We start from the raw sequence: 12,331 nt of genomic DNA on the forward strand, positions 1-12,331 counted from the left end.
CTCCCAGATGGACAGCTAAAATGATACATTGGTGGCTTTTATTGTCTCTAATTATGAACTAAGTCCAAAAGGGGAGCCTTGAGTGAAATTAATGTCTTAAAGCATTGTTCAGTCTTGCCCTAGGTGAATTCATGACAGCACAGCTCACATGATTCTTATGGCTGTTTTGGGGAGGAGGAAAAGTTCACATGGCTTGTAATACCAAGGTTAACTTTTCTCTCAGTAGGGATGGCATGGTAATTTTTTTCCTTAAGATTTGAGTGTTGGCTGTTGGTTTGGGGTATGCTTGGGAGACAAAATGTTTGAATGTGCTTGGGAGACAAATGTCCCAAAACTGAATTAAGCATGTGCGCGGCATTGTGACACACTTCTGTACTATACTAGTAACCCAAAGTCCTGAAATACTTTACTGCTGAGAATGCAACTAAATTACAGTCTATATACATTTCACAAAGTTGCATAACAATATATTTTGGATGAAGTGGAAACGATCTTTCAAAACTTGTTCATGGGTATACTCATTGCTCAGGCAAAGAATCTTATTGGCCATTCACTTGGGCAAAAGCAGGAACGTGATAGACCTAATATTTATAATCTGCTCCTGTAAAGTGTTGAGAATTTCTGAGCGGTAGTTGAAGGTACCCAAAACAGCACAGAATCAGGCCTCTCTATCTGTACATTTTCCTTTTCTGTAGAAGGTATTGTGCACTGAAGCTAAGGAAGAGCAGCATCAAGCTTGGAATACCCAGCATACATTTACAAGACTGTTTGACATTTCTTAGTACTAGTAAATTATATTTAGGCTGTTAATAGGGATGAAAATCTCAGATTTTTTTTTTCACTTTAATGACGCCAGGATCATTATCCAAAGGGAACACATCAGGTCAAGTGTTAACAATATGTGCTTAAAAAAACCCATATTCAAGAACCAACCATCTGTTCCAAAAAAAATCCTACTGCAGCATCAAAAGACTTGATAAGGATTTTTAAAAAATAGCTTAATTTCACTGTTTGCTTTAATTTATTTTAAAAATCAACAGATCGTGTCAATTAAATGACTCAGAAGAATTTAAAATATTTCTATACAATAATTTTAAATAGAAAATGCAAATTGCTGCACGGACATTTAATATTATTTAAGTGAAACACCATTTTCCTTATGCAGTGTCTTAAAAAGGTAATGTTTAAATATGAATCAGTCCCTACAAATTAGACTAGATTTCTATTCATTAGCAGGAAATCATTGCTGGGTGAAAAAATCATTGCAACAAACCTTTTTTAAAATCAGTAAATGCCAGAAAAAACAGGGAGAAAGTTTGTTAAATGACTCTTTCTATTTGCCATAATGGGGTGGGGAACAAATAATTAGCTCCTTTACCTATTACTTACAGGTTAATTAATTAATTCATGTTGTCAATAAAATGGGGTGGATACCTATAGAAAGTATCCAAACTCCTCAGCTCCTAAATTAACATTACAGTGATTGAAAGCACTGTAGTATGAGCATGTTGATGACATGATGGGAACAGGAGTATGTGAGCATCCTCTCTAGTGACTTCAAGAGTTTGAAGTTGTCTGGGAGATGGACGAAAAGGTGAGGTAAAAAGAGGTGGGGTATTCTGGAGAATATTTGGGGCAAATTAATTACTTCTGACTTTTTTCAAAGAATGTAATAAACTATAGCACATAGTCAAACATAGCATATAGACCCACATTTAAGTATATTCTTTAAGTAAAGAACACACAACAATATGGCTAGGGGCAGAAATTACACATAAATGGACATAAGTGATTGGAAACTGGTTCAAATTTGTAACACAACAGAAGTTGAGTGCACATAAACCACTTTCAGATACTAACTACGGACAGTCAAAAAGCCTGAGGTTGAATTGATTCAAAATCAGCAGCTTCCTCTAAACTGTGTAGGTTAAAGCAATAGCACATTGAACTGACATGATCATTTTCAATTGGGAAAGGCAGGGGGAGGCCTGCACTGACCCAGGCCTGTAGGCAGGAAGTGCTAGAGTATATCTCCCATTCTGCTGGCCATTGCCAGCCCAGTCAAGTGTCCCCAAACCCCTGCTGTAACCTCACAGTGGGTTAAGGCCCACCTTGGGGGAGCCTCTCTCCCCAAGAGGTTTTTCCCAGCCTGGGTTCCCCAGCCCTGGGGAGCTGAGGGGAATTCCCCTCCTTCCCCTTCCTAGCTGTTTATTGCTTTAGCCACTGCCACAGGAGGGATGGAAGACAAGTCCACCTATCCAGGTCCTGCCTTGAGGGGGCTTCCTCTCACCTCAGCCCAGGGAACCCAAGTCCCAGAGAGCTGCAGGAAGCTGAGGGGAATTCTCCCCTGGCCCAGAGGACCCCTCCCTCCTGGGGCAGCCACGGAAGCAATCAGAATCTGGGAAAGGGGAGTGGGAGAGCTGCCAGGATCTGTAAAGCCCCCCACCAGAGGGGCTTTTCCTCCCCATGTGCTGTGTAGACCCCAGCCAGGGGGGCTGGGGCTCTGTTCCCTTGCCCCTCATCTCTATGGGCTGATGGACATAGGCAGGAAGCAGGCTAAGGAGCAGAGGGGTGAGTTAGTCCCTGCTCCGTTGCAGCAGGCAGCATAGTCCAGGGATGCAAAGCATCCTGGGATGCTGGAGGACTGTGAGTTAACTTGAACAAGGAAGGGATCTGGGACAGAAGTTCCATAAACTGGTTTGACCTAAATCAGTTAAGTCTGATACTACCTCTAACCAGGTTTATCTTAAACCAGTTTGGGTCAGTTTGAAAGTGATTTATGTGCAGTGAGCTTCTGTTCTGTTGCAGATTTAAACCAGTTTCTGATCACTTAAACCAGTTTGTCCATAACTTCTGTCCTTAGCCAAATGGCTGAACCTGGTTTAAGATAAACCTGGATGGGTATAGTATCATATTTAACTGATTTAAGTTAAAGCAGTTTATGGAACTTCTTTCCCAGATCCCCTCCAGATTCAAGTTAACTCACAGTCCCCAGCTTCCCAGGATGCTTTGCACATTCCCTGCAAACCTCCCCTCATAGCATGGGCAGGCTGGCCTTGGCCCAAGTTGTTTGCTTCAGTTGAGCAAGCAGGGAGGTACGTTGTTGTGCTCCCTGTCTTCTGCGCTGGGCTACTACTGGCATGTGACTGCATTTCTGGAATAAAAGTGAATGTCTGTTCACTTGCTTATTGGTTCAATCTAGGCAGCTTAGACTAACCTGCAAAGACTGAACTGATTCAGCCTTGTGTTTTTTTTACTGTCTGAATTTAGCCTATGGGATCAAATCCTGGAAAACAATGCACAGCCCACTTTTATATATGACTTTGTGCTCAGGAAAAGTTAATAAATTTACAGCGTGTATTTCTATGGTATAGCCAGTCCATATCTGCTACTGAAAAATATGTTATAGTGTGGTTTGCTGCTCCTACTTGCAAAGGACTGCGCTATGCAAATCATTCAACCAGTCACACTTCCCTTCCTCCTCCAAGCATATGTACTCCCTTGCTTCTTTGTTGGTTGTGGAGAACTGCTGTAGAATCTGGTCTGGCTACAGTGCTCAGGGCCAGACCATTCTTTTTGAATAACCTCTCTGTTGCTCATCTGCCTCTTACAGAAATAATAGTGTGTTCTTGCTGTAGCTACATTTTGGGACTATGTATAAATTAGTCTTTTCAGCCTGAAACCTTTCAACATTTTGTTTTTTAAAAAGAAGTATCACCAGCTCTTGACACATTCAATCACTGTATGTGGTAGGACTTATTGTAGAGATGGGTCCATACCAATCTCCCCCTGCCTCAATCTGATGATCCACAGATTTAAGGGAAATTCAGATCATCAGATGTGTTTGCAGCTCATATTCATCTCTAGTTTGAAGTATTTATAAAATTAGACATGGGCTGTCCTGTATATATATATGTGTGTGTATGTGATGTGTGGCTGGATCCTCAGAGTGCTGATCTCCTGCATTTCTGACGGACCCAAGACAAAGACTATGTGATCCTTGTTGGGGTGGGGAGGAGAATGTTGTCTTCCACACTGAGCATGTTGTATGCAATTTCTCCATACTTAATGGCATTTTTTTGTAACAGGGTTGCTTTAAGCAAAGAATTAAATTGAACGGTAAGCAAGTTGTGTCCTTGGCTTCTGCACTCCATCCAAAATATGATATTCTACAGCTGCTGTCAAATCAAAAGAGAATGAAAAGGTTTACTTCACTCCATGCAAATGCTGTAGCTAACAAATGGATCCACATAATTAAAAAACAAACACCTTGGAGGTGCACCATTGTTTTGTGTAAGAATTTATAAAAGAAACAGTTTCTGTAAAACACAGCTGAATCTACTTAATTGATACAGGGACCCCAGTGGGGAGAGAAATACAACAATTAAGCAATCATCACAATCATCAGAGGTTCCAAGAAATATCTATGTTCCCTTTGTGCTGGTAAACAGCAAGTGCCAGGTCCTGAGCTAGTGTAAATTGGAGTAACTCTATTGAACTTTAGCCAACTGTTCACAAGTTCACACCAGCTGATGTTCTATCATCTCCTTTATTGGGGATTTTTGTATTGGAAGGGCTTGAATATTCCCTGCCAATGTAAGATCTTAGCAAGTATAAAGGAGGAACAGCAGAAGTGAACTAAAAATCCCAACTAGAACATTGCTTTTGCTAGCAAACATAAGTTATATCCATCCAAGGTCTGCAGACACTGAGCAGTCTTCTTGTGAGTGCCATAATGGTTTAATCTCAGGTGTGGGACTCAAAGATCTGGATTTTATTTTTAGATCTGCTTCTTAGTAGTATGACCATAAGAAAGTTGGTTAATTTCTCTGTCACTCTTTTCCCCTCTGCAACAGAAATTATAGTCATACAATTTTTGTAACTTGCATGAAGTCCTCAGACAGAAGGTGCCAGAGAAATGTCCATCATCATTAATTAAACTTTGAGCCATTTATGGCTTTTAAAGTTACTTGAATGCACTGCACATAATCTGTCATCTGGTTATTATGATTTCAATGAGATGAGGTACTCTTATACGTTATTCAAATGTGTTATGTTATCAGTGAGCAATCAGCCAGTCAGAATCTGTCCTGATGATACAGGGCACATCTACATATACAATTAGCGCACAATTCAGGTGCATTAAACTGCACTGGACTATGCATCTGAACATGTGCCTGTTGAAAGCAAATTTGCTTCCGAAGGGAGCAAGTTAGTCCAGGGCTCCTCCTGCCCTGCTTTTCCCCTGTGCAGCAGCTAGCGAGTACTCCAGGCTCCCCCAGGTGCTGCCCTGGGCTGGCAGGAGGCATGGGGGTTAGGCCTGGGCTCTGGGGGCCGGGGGGGAGTTGTCTCTGCTCCAGGGCAGCTCCCTCATAACAGTGATGCAATTGGGGCAGGGTCTGAGCCCTGGGGGGCCAGGGGAGGTGTCCTGGCTTCATGGTAGCTCCCTCATGGCTGTGGGGAGATCAGGGCTAGCTCTAAGCCTCAGGGGTTGGGGGGAGATATTCCTGCTCTGGGTGGGCCAGTCACAATCTCCGCGTGGCTGGGAGGGAGCTTCACTGGAATTGGGACAGATCTCCCCACACCATGGAGATCAGAGCTTAGCCAGGCAGTAGTTGTGGCCCTGTGCTTCCTAAGCTAACTGGGAACAAATTATTCCTTATCAGGATCTACATGTGTATTTTAGTGCATTAGTTAATCCACCATTTTTCTGGAACCTGTATGTATTGGTACTAGCAAACTATTGTACAACTGTGTGTATTGGTACTAGCATTAGATTAATTTAATGTGCAGTGATTGCATACATGTAGACGGTAATGTTTTACTGCACATTATATTAGTCTAATGCACAGTAAAGCCTCTTGTGTAGATGCAACCCGTGTTTATAAATTAATCTTTTTGATAGAAATTTGGCAGATGTGTGAGATAAGAGTAGCAGTGATTAATTTTTCTTGAAAAAACTACTCTTTGAAGTGCCTTTGGTTTTCAAAAACAAATGTCCAAAGTTACCCTTTTTAGCTGTATAGAGGCACATAAAGGAGAAATCTGCTTTCCAAAAATAGTGAAAACACAGCAACTCTCACTGAAGTAAAAGCTGGATTTGAAAATCAAGTCACTTCTCTAAATATCTAAATATGGATTTAAGAACCTAATGTCAAGCACTGTTTTTTGCAATTTGGATTTAGCCTGTTTGGATAATTGAATAGAATAACTTTTAATGATAGAATTTACCTCCTGATTCTTGATGACTATTACTGTAAATATAGCCATTATGTTCCAAATTACCCACATCTGCTATTTATCAAGGTACTGATGAATAAGTGGACTCCATTGTAGCACTTGAGTAACCAAATTTCTAAGCAAGATAAAAGGAAACAGTTTTTTCTTTCCAGGTGTCAGATATAAATGGATATCTCTGTGTTTCATAACTGATATCCCTCGCCTTCAGCATCAGCTTAACTTGGGAAAGGGAGACACTGTGCTCTTTCTGTTTTGGTGCCATCAGTTTTAGCTACTTTTACTTACTGGAAAAAAAGAAAGAAAAGATTGTTTGAACCGGTTCTAGCTGCCAGCAGCTCCCTTTGACCAACATGGCATTCAGGGCTTATTGGGGTGAAGGGACATTATAAGCACTCCATTTTTTAAAATTCACATTAATTTTCAATATATTGCTCCAGCAGTATGCTGGGGCACTTATGTTAACTCAGGCCCACCCTAATCATTTCCTTTTAGAGCAGTGATTCTCATGTATTGGTTAAACCATTTTTGAGACTTGTTTACATAAATGAAATGCTGTAACTTTGTTTTAGCACAGGTGAGACACTCATCCTAAGACACTAGTTTTAGCATCCATAATCTTTTTGGGCCTTTACATGTGGTTGGGGGTGGGGAGGGAGCACTTTAATTAGAGTGGGTTGCAGGAGCCGCTCTAATTTAAAGTGCCTGCAGCATCTCATTTATTCAGTATCCTGCACTTCAAAATGATGAAAATGGTGATGTGGGCACTTTAACTAAAGGTCTTTCGAGGAGCTTTAGTTAAAGTGCCCCCATTGCCATTTTGAAGTTCAGGGACGCTGAATACACGTGACGCCGAGGCTGCTGGAGCATGCCAATTAGAACACATTGGAGCAGGCGTTGGGCATATTTATAGGTGCCCTTCATATCTTGTATTTAGGGAGCAAACTGTATCAGAAAACATGAAATTCAAGGTGTAATTTTGTGCACAAGCACAGATCAAAGGTAAAACCCATTTTCAGAAGTCACTTGTGGCTTAGTCATGAATTGTGAGTCATGAGACTTATTAGGGATTTTTTTTCCTCAGTAACAGGAGCCAACTTGTGAGACTTTTGTAACTTCTGCAGAATTCAGAAGAATAGTTGTTATCTGTGTTCTATATTGGATATAGCTCCATATATTTTGAAAAATTAAAACCACCTTGTGTCTGTCTTCTTCTTCTTTAGGGTCTTTTGTGCCTTTTTAGTTGCCTTGGCCTTATCCCATCATTCTCTTCCCTTAGCCCCAAATGCCAATGGCTTCTAATTAAAAGGCGACCTTTGCAGGTGTCTATGCCTTTCAAGAGTGCTTTACCTTTTGTTGAAGTGGATTTTAACTTCACTTTTTATTTAAAAAAAATATCAGTTGGGAGATTCTAATGTTCCCAATTCAGCTTTTTTACTAACAGTCCAAGTTAAAAGTCAGCATGACTGAGGATGGAGAGAGGGAGAAAGTGAGTAAGAGCAAGTGCAGATTCAAGTAGTAGAGTACTGAATAGGTGCCATTTTTATGTTATTCTCAAAAGACCACAAAGTTAATCTTATAGAACAATAAAGCTTGTTGCTTCAGAGAGCCTTCTTAGCCTGCTGATCTGCTGTTCCTTTCAGTTCCCTCCTCAACCCCTGAGCCAATGTAACAACTTATACGTAACACTCTTAAAGGTACCTATACATCTTTCTCCTTTACATATAACATATCCCCACGTAATACTAAGATTGAAAGTTTAGTTCAACCCATAGCTAAAGTGCATTTTAATAGATCTTTATTAGTCTTTATATTGGCTTTTTAGCTCTAAGTGATCTCAGTTTCTCAGCATTCTCAGTCCTTATTGGTACAGTTCTTGTTCGGTTACTTTGTTCAGATGTCTCTACTTCTGTGTTATTTTCAATCTCCTCTGTCGTTTCTCATTGCTTTGTTGTTAGCTCTGTTTCCTTTGGTGAATCTCACAATGCTGCTTCTTTTCTCACCTTTTATGAGCTGCAAGTGTTGTCTGTTCCTTCTTAATACCTGTCCTTCTGGTGTGACTACTTTATAGGATCTGGGAGCTACTTGATGAGAAACTAGTGCTTTTTGTTTCCACCTTTGTCCATCTGAAATAAGCACCATATCTTTGTTGTGCAGTTGTGGTAACTCCCTGGAACCCCTGCCATAGTACTGTTTTTATTTGAGTTTGTTGAATTTTTTAAATGTTTTCATGTCTTGCTTTTCATTCTGATGAGCATCCTCCACAAGATTTGGCAGCCTGGTTTTGAGTTTCCTGTTTAAACAGCATTTGTGCTGGGGACAATCCGAGTTTCATCAGTGTTGCCCTGTAATTTAAGAGTGACAGGTAAACATTGGTGTGAATCTGTAGCTTTTTTCAGCAATTGCTTCACTATTTGTACTCCATTTTCCACCAAACCATTGAACTATAGGTATTTAGGACTTGAAGTGTTATGACAGAATCCACATTTGTTTGCAAATTCTTTAAATTCAAGACAGTTGAAATGAGGCCCGTTGACTGTTCTCATAATTTGTGGAATCCCATGCCTAGGAAAAATTGATTTGATGTGAGTTATGACATGGTTTGCTGTTCTGCTTTTGAGCAATGCAGTTTCAGGATAGTGAGAATAATAATCCAGCACTAATACATATTTTTTCCCTGCATGCATGAATAAGTCGATGCCCACTTGATACCACTTGAAGAGCTAAAGGCTCCTCCATGACTATCATGGGCTCTTTTCTTTTCATTGATCTGCACTTTGGCATGTTTACAAGCCTTTATAGTATCTTCCATGTCATTATTTGTGTTGGGCCAATATAGAACACCCTTTGCTCTCCTTTTGTATTTTTCAATGCCGAGATGCTAGGGCTGTGCAAAGCTTCAGATCATGATTTGGATTTGGAGATGATTTGGATGATTCAGAGGCCAAATCTATCAACCCAGATTGAATTGCTGGAAGCTTTAGGCTATCTGAATTGATTTGGAAAAGATTTGGAAAAAATTTGGAGATTCAGCCATAGGGTATAATGGGGAATTAATGAAACATGTATAACTTTTGTCTTTTGGCTGCTTCTGATGAAACTTGTAGGGATGATAGCCTCTGCTGAGAGCATGTTGTGTGCCAGGGTTCCAGGAGCTAGGTGCAGGGGTTCAAGGGAAACTGCACCTCAAAGTTCTGAAAACAAAACTCATGCCACATGTGTGTGTTAAGATACAGTGTAGTAAAAACCGAAGGGATGGTAGCTCTTGCTGAGGACACAAATCCTGCCAGATTTCAAGGAGATAGGTGCAGGGGTTTGGGGGAAACTACACCCCAAATTCTTGAAAGCAAAACTCATCTCACATGTGTGTGTTAAGCCACAGTGGGGTGAAAACTGCAGGGATGCTAGCCTCTGGTAAGGCCACAAAGCCTGCCAAGTGTCAAGGAGATAGGTGTGGGCATTTGGGGGAAACTGCATCTCAAGCTGTGGACAAGCAAAACTCATGACACGGGTGACACTCTGTGTGTTAAGGCGCAGCATGGTGAAATCTGCCAGGATGGTAGCCCCTGCTGTGGCCACGAATCCTGCCAGCTGTCGAGGAGAGGTGCAGTGGCTTCTGGGTTCTGGGGCCCTGCACCTCTAGCTGCTGACAGGCAAAACTCGTGTCATGGGTGCTTGTGGAACTGTGTCTGTCTTGGGGCACAGGGGAGGAGGGGGGAAACTCCTGCAGGCCTCGCTGCTAAGCTATTGTGTTACCAATAATTCATCATGATTCACTCAGGGACCAGCTCAATACACAGTAGCTAGCGAGGATAATGAGCTAATGTGCCAGGATTAACACCTACAAAAACACAAACTAAGGAGAGGAAAGAATTAATACAGAGCCAGGAATTGCTTCTGCTCCAAGACCAAGACAATCAGTTGCACAAGCACCCATGTCATGAATTTTGCCTGTCAACAGCTAGGGGTACAGAGACCCAGAACCCCCCTGCACCTATCTCCTTAACAGCTGGCAGGCTTTGTGGCCACAGCAGGGCCTAGCAGCCAGGTCTGCAGTAGTTTTCCCCCTTCCCCACCCCCTCATGCCCCAAGACAGACACAGTTGCACAAGCACCCATGTCATGAGTTTTGCCTGTCAGCAGCTTGAGGTGCAGGGCCCCAGAACCAAGAAGCCCCTGCACCTATCTTCTTGACAGTTGGCAGGCTTTGTGGTGTCAGCAAGAACTACCATCCCTGCAGTTTTCACCCCACTGTGTCTTATCACACACACAGTGTCACCTATGTCATGAGTTTTGCTTTCACGCCTTTGAGGTGCAGTTTCCCAGAAACCCCTAAACCTATCACCTTGAAGCCTGGCACATGTCACGCTCCCAGCCTAGGCTACCATCCCTGCAAGGTTAATTTAAATCAGCCAAAAGACAACAAAGTTATAGATAATTCATTAATTCCCCATTATACTCTATAGCGGAATCTCTGAATTGGCTCTGAATCTTCTGAAACAATTCGTATGAATCGAATTGGAAAAATGATTCGGATCTCCTAATCGAATATCTCGCATCCGAATCAGCCAAATCCAAATGGAATAGTTTTCTATGCGCACAGGCCGAGTAGATACCCATCATGTATTCTGTTTAATATGTCTTTCTTTAGCACTACTGGAACAACAGGTCATGAGCCTTTGAACAAAGTGCCATCTAGTACTGATAGCTCTTCTTTGAACTGAGAGTAGGGGCTAGGTACATGTTTTCCAGGCCAATCAGAACAAATAGCTGTTATCACTTTTTTGCAATGTAGTGTCCTGAGCTCTAATTGCTTCTGCCCACATTTTATCCGTGATTGGAATCACTCTTTTAATTAAATTAAAATATAAGATATCTGAGTCTGGAATTCTGTCATTTTCCATTGTGTCATATGTTCTGGACAATGTATCTGCAATAAGTAGATGTTTTCCTGGCATGTACTGTATGTCTAGATCACACATTTGCAGTTGAAAGAAAAATCTCTGTGATCTGGGTGGCATGTCTGATGACCCTTTCTTTGCTACAGTTACCAAAGATTTATGATCATTTTAAGCTAATACAGGCTTCCTGTAGATGAATATATGGAGATTCTTAAAGCCATATACCAGAGCTAAATTTTTTCTCACTTTGTGCATATAGACACTCTGACTTAAAGAGTACCTTAGATATGCTACTGGTCTCTAGCTATCCCCATGCCTTTGAAGCAAAGCTGCTCCAATGCTTTCTTTAGAAGCATTAGTTGACAATTTAATGGGTCTTTTAGGGTCATAGTATTTTAGTACCAAAGCTTTCAGAATTTTTCCTTCAAGTTTTTAAATTCAGCTTCATGTCCATGTTCCTATGTCTACTGAACGTGCTTTTGTAGGACTAATCTAAGGTGTTTGGTCTGCTCTGCTAAGTTAGGTAGATATTGCCCGACAAAAATAATCATTCCCAGTAATCTTTGCACTCCTTCCTTATCTGTAGGGGGTGGTATGTTTGTAATGGCTTTAACCCTTGCAGGATCAAATTGCACCCCTTTCTCAGAGATCTTTTCTCCCAAATATGTTATTCCTTTGACTCTGAGTTTGCATTTTTGTTTGTCCCATGTCAAACCTGCTCTGCAAGCTCTTTCTAGTGCCTTTTTTAGCTTCAAGTCATGTTCTTCCATAGTATTTCCCCAAACGAATACATTATCAATATAAATCATAGTTCCATCAAGACTTTCAAAAATGTGTTGTACCTATCTCTGGAATACTTCAGAATGCAGTCCAAAACGAAGATTACAAAAGCAGTACCTTCCAAAGGGCATATTGAAGGTACATAATCTACTGCTATTCTTGTCTAGGAGCACTTGCCAAAACCCAGAAGAGGCATCCAAAGTGGAGAAATACTTAGTTTCTGCCATGTTGGCTAAAATCTCTTCCCTGGTGGGAATACGAAAATACTCCCTTTTGATATACCTGGTCATTTGCTTAGGATCCAGACACAATCTCAACGATCCATCATTTTTTCTATTATGGCCAGTGAATGAACACAGGCAGTTGGTTGCTGTACTTCATAGATTTCACAGATTTCATAGACATTAGGGCTGG

This window comes from Gavialis gangeticus, unplaced genomic scaffold, assembly GCF_001723915.1.
Source record: "Gavialis gangeticus isolate Ggan-Ray unplaced genomic scaffold, GavGan_comp1, whole genome shotgun sequence".
Lineage (NCBI taxonomy): Eukaryota > Metazoa > Chordata > Crocodylia > Gavialidae > Gavialis > Gavialis gangeticus.